Genomic DNA, 5476 nt, shown 5'->3' on the forward strand with positions numbered 1-5476 from the left:
CTGGGCTGATGTTGTGGCGTTCACTGTGACGTTCGCTGCGCCAACTAGCTGGGGGGTATCTGAAGCTGGCTCGTAACCTGAATTTTAGCTCGCAACTCAAAGCAAAAAATTGGCCAAGAGATGGCTCGTATCTCGAAAAACTCGTTAGTCAGGACACTCGTAAGTCAAGGTCCCACTGTATTAGATCACCATTGTCAGCCACTTAGAGACTTTGTTAAAAGTCTGAAGAAAGTTGGAAATTCTCTCACTCTGCTTTAAGGGATGGCAGGGTACATCAGGCTGATGGACTGGATGAAGATTCCATTCCTCGGAGAGCCAAAACTGTCATCAAGTCTCGGGTTGGTGACGTAGGGGTAGCACATACAATTCCATTATGGGCCTGTTGTCTAATAGTTAACAGTCCCTACATCCTAACAGGCAAAAGGCTTGGCTCGCTCACACCCTCAGGACCTTCTAGATCAGTGGTTCTCAACCTGTGGGTCGCGACCCCTGTGGGGGTCGAACGACCCTTTCACAGGGGTCACTTAAGACCATTGGAAAACACATATATAATTACATATTGTTTTGTGATTAATCATTATGCTTTAATTATGTTCAATTTGTAACAATGAAATTGGGGGTCACCACAACATGAGGAACTGTATTAAAGGGTTGCAGCATTAGGAAGGTTGAGAACCACTGTTCTAGACACTGTAACAAGAATTTTTAAATTGACTTATAACATGTAGACACAACCCTTGGGATAGGCCACGTGTTCTCACCATTTTTGAAACATTAATTCTTTTACATTCTCCAGGACCTCAGAGAGGGTATGTTTTTATTATTGCCACGTGTCAAATGGGCATACTAAGGCAAAACAACATGCTCTTACACCTGTAAAGTACACTACTAACACCTCACAACTTTTGTGGACCGGGCATCTGGGCACGGTTGGGCTGGGTGCCTCTGCCCCTAGGTCTCTGTGAAGCAGGAAGTATGTTTTCACTGAGGCTGAACTAGGAACACCTTTCCCCCCAAGGTCACCCGCCTGGTTTGTGTCAGGATGCAGGTTAGCCTGAGGAGAGCTCTAGCTCCTGCCTGTTGGCCTGGGCACTCCCTCAGTTCTCTCCAATAAGGTCTCTACATAGGGCAGCTCAAAACATGGGTGCTTGCTCTCCTACTTCTTCAGATAAGACAGACAGACAGACAGGCAGGCAGGCAGGCAAACACAGATATACATAGAGAAAATGAAATAGAGGCTTAGAGGAAGGAAGGAAACTCAAGAATGACAGAGGAATGACAGGATATGACACCCCATCACCTGGGCTGTATTTCCAACTGTTCAGAAGCCAGTTCCTAAGCACTCAGCGGATGCACAGGATGTTCCCACCAGGAGGCAGGAATCACTAGAAGCCACTGTGAAGGCTCCCACCACATGGACTGACATGAGGCACCGGGTCTGATTCTAAGTTTAACAAGAGACCACTGGGAGGTTTTAGGTCAGTAAATGACAATATCTGAATTTCCTGTCATTTTAACCCCTTCAAGGTACAGAGATGAGGCCAAGATAGGCAGTGACTTCCCCAAGATCACACACTGGCGCCCCCGGCATGTTTAGGTAGAAGTTCCGTGCTACAACCCACCCCTTCTTGTAATGCTTCCACTTCTATGTTTGTGTACCAGATTCATGGGACACCAGCCCACAGGCTGTGATAGAGGCATTATCTCATCCATACCTGATGAGGTCCTTAGGAAATGGTGTCTAGCATCACTCTCATTGTGCAGGTAGGGAGACTGGGGAGGCTCTGAGAGGCACAAAGGCTTCCCCAGGGCACAGAACTCATAAGAAAAGGGAGGTGTGAACTCAGCTTTCTCCTCCAAGCTGGGGACCTGGGACATGCCCAGGGAACTGTGGGAAGGGCTGTGTTAGGTATTGGTGCACATGTATGGAGATGACATGGGCCAGGAGGGGCAACGGTCAACAGCCCAGAGGGGGCTTTTGGTCGTTCTGATTGGAGGAAGGGGCGCAGGTCATGGAACCTAGAAAGAGTGACCTCACTTCCTCGGTGACAGAATCCCAACAGAAAAGAGAAGTCTAGTTCACTTGACTGCAGTCAGTCAGGAGAGGAGGATGTTTCTCTGTTGCTTCCCGACTTCGTGCCGAGGCTCTGGGCAGAAGAAAGCCCAGAGTGAGAGATATTTCTGCTGCAGAGTCTGGCGCAAGCACCACCATGGACACCTCTCGCCCTCTGGCAGGAGGAGCCCGCAGGTAACCAACGGCTGGTCCGTCCATGCCAGGCCCCAACTGGGATCCTACCAGGCCAGCCCCAGCCTCTGACCCCTCATCCTACCTGCCTGTGTGTGTTGGGCCTGGTGAGGGAAAGTGGGGGATGAAGGGCACTCATCCTGGGCAGGAGCTGGTTGTTGGCAGTTGGAAGCCTGGTGGGCCTATCATGTTCATACCCAACTCATAGCTGGTGGGATGGAAATATGAACACTGGGTACCAAGCTCCTCACACACTTGTTAATCTTGAGCCCACAAGGTGTCATCTCATGCCTTCCCTGGCTGAGGTCTTTGCAGATGCCCCTCTGTGCCTGATCTGGGGAGCAGAATTTGTGGTGGGCATCTCCCTAAGCTGGCAACGCCCAGGCAGGCCACTGATGCCTCCTTGCCTGGCACCGGGCTCTGTCTTTGTAGAGCTCCAACGAGGATGTCGTAGAGGAGCTGGTTGAGGCATTCAGTTATGCTGTCAACCGGTACAAAGGACAAGAACGCCAAGCCAGGAACACCATCCAGTGCCAGGCTGAGGTGAGAGATGTCCCACAAACAGGACCTGGGATGACTGGGTGGGACCAGAACCCAGACTCAAATCTGAGGCCCACTCCCAAAGACTTCTATACCTCCAATACTCCTATCCAGGTTCCTGGTAGGGTAGGAATACAGTCTTCACATATTTGTTGAAATGGTAGAGAGAAAAATTCTTGCTGTCTTTGCATTTGGCTCATTATGATTGTCTACCTACCTGCCCCAGGTATCCTGTGGAGCAGTCAGCTCGACTGTCCTTGAATGACTTTTCCAACCCTTACATATCATCATACATGATGGGGTGATTTGTACAAAAACACAAGAAAGGAAAAAAAAAAAGCATGGGGAAGAATGAAGGTATTGGACACATTTCTCTGTAACCTGTCATCTCACAGAGCACGACAAACCATTGTATGCCAGCCAGGTCAGGAGCTGTGGCCTTATCCACCAGCATTTTGGTGCTGTTGGACCTTGACATGATTCAATCCTTCTGTCAGTTCAAGAGGGCTGCCAGGAATATCTTCACTGTGTCCTAACAGAATGTATCAGTTTGCTAGGTCTGCCATAAGAGGGGACCACAGATAGAAGGTTCCGGATGCCTACTGGCTCAATACCCAGCTCTATTTTTGCAGAACTCCAATGAGGATGTCATTGAGGAGCTGGTCCATGGGCCCCACTATACCATCTGCCGGGTCAGGGTGCAGGTGCACCAGGCCAACAACAGCAGCCAGTGCTGGTCTGAGGTGAGAATTGGCCTCGGGGGGTCTCCACACCCCAGAACCCAAGATGACCAGGGAGGGTCAAGAACCCAGACTCAAATCTGGGGACTCCTCTGGGGTGTTCCCACTAGAGTGTCCACAGGTTTATGTATGAAGGATTCTGGACCTCCACTTCTCCTTCCAGCTACATAGTAGGAGAGACTCTCCTCACATAGTTTAGGAATATTAGAGAAAAAAAAGTACGTTGTTTCACTTCACAGTAGAACATGAGCACATTTGCATGTTGCTCTTTAGTGGTTTGACCCTAAACCTGACCCTGGTATCCTGTGGTGTAGTCAGCACGCATGTTGCTCTTTAGTGGTTTGAATTACCTGACCCTGGTATCCTGTGGTGTAGTCAGCACAACTGTCTTTAGAGACATTCTCAGAGCCTTATACATCATCACACTTGATTGGGTGGTATGAACAAGAACTGGATACACTTCTGTGCAACTTGTCATCTCACAGAGCACAGCAAACCATTGCAGGCTGGCCACGTCAGCAGTCATGACCTTCTGCATCTCCATATCACCTCAGAAAGGACATCCTCATTGAGTCCTAACAGACTGTCTGAATTGCCAGATAGAACCACAGATTGGGTGGAGGGTTCCTAATGCCTACTGGCCCGGGACGGGCTCTGTCTCTGTAGAGCTCCAAAGAGGACATTGTGGAAGAGCTCATTGGTGGGTTCAACTCTTCTATCTCCCTAGACAAGGGGAAGGTGCGTCAGGCCACAGACAACATCTGGTGCCAGACTGGGGTAAGAGCTGGCCTAGGGGTGGTTGAAGGGGAGGAGTGTGTCTCCTCACCCACCACTCTGAGATGATCTGGTAGTGCTCAGAACCCAGACTCAAATCAGAGGACTCCCCAGGATCCTCCTTGGGCTGCCCCTAGAGCAGCGGTTCTCAACCTGTGGGTCGCGACCCCTTTGGCGGTCAAACGACCCTTTCACAGGGGTCGCCTAAGACCATCCTGCATATCAGATATTTACATTACGATTCATAACAGTAGCAACAGTTCAGTTATGAAGTAGCAACGAAAATAATTTTATGTTTGGGTCACAACGTGTGGAACTGTATTTAAAGGGCCAGAAGGTTGAGAATCACTGCCCTAGAGTATCACACAGTCCCATGCACAAAGGAATCTAGAGTTCCGCTTCTCCCTCCAGCTACATGGGAGGACACTCCACACATATTTGCAGGAATATTAGAGAGAAAAAAATATGTTGTTTCATTTCATAGTAGGCCACAAGCACATTTCCATTTTCCTTTTTATGTTGTTTAAACTACCTGCCCCAGGTATTCTGTCCTTGCAGACCTTCTCCAATCACAGAGGTCCTCTGCCACTGCCATGCAGACTTTCAGTGCTGTGGGACAATGGCATAATTCAATTCAGGCACCATACCAGCAGTGCTGTGAGAAACACTTAAGTTTGTCCAAATGTACTGTATGCGTTTCCTCCTGCTGCTGTGACATCAAACCAGACTGGTTGGTATAAACACAAGACATTCATTTTCTCACAATTCCAGAGGCTACAGGTTAGAGATGAGGGTGTCACCAGGGCTCCTCCTGAGGGGGTCTCTCCTGGGCTTGTGGATGGGTGTCTTCTATCTCCGTGCCACAAAGAGTCCCCTCTTTGCTTTTGTATATCCTCCCCTTCTCTTCGAATTACACTAGTCATATTGGATTAAGACCAAGACCACTGAATTCCCTTTACCTGAATGGCTTGCTTAGAGACTAGAACTCAAGGACAGGCACATTCTCAAGTTCTAGCAGTTCCAAGGTCATGGAATTTGGGTGATACAATTCACACCATAATGGATATAATATTTTGATATACAGCTGTAGATAGACGTCCAGTCCAGATGGAAGGATGTGCACATGTAACATTTTAGGGGCTGCAGCCTGATTACAAATGGAAAAGGCTGGGGCAGG

This window comes from Myotis davidii, unplaced genomic scaffold (genome assembly GCF_000327345.1).
Source record: "Myotis davidii unplaced genomic scaffold, ASM32734v1 scaffold62, whole genome shotgun sequence".
Classification (NCBI taxonomy): domain Eukaryota; kingdom Metazoa; phylum Chordata; class Mammalia; order Chiroptera; family Vespertilionidae; genus Myotis; species Myotis davidii.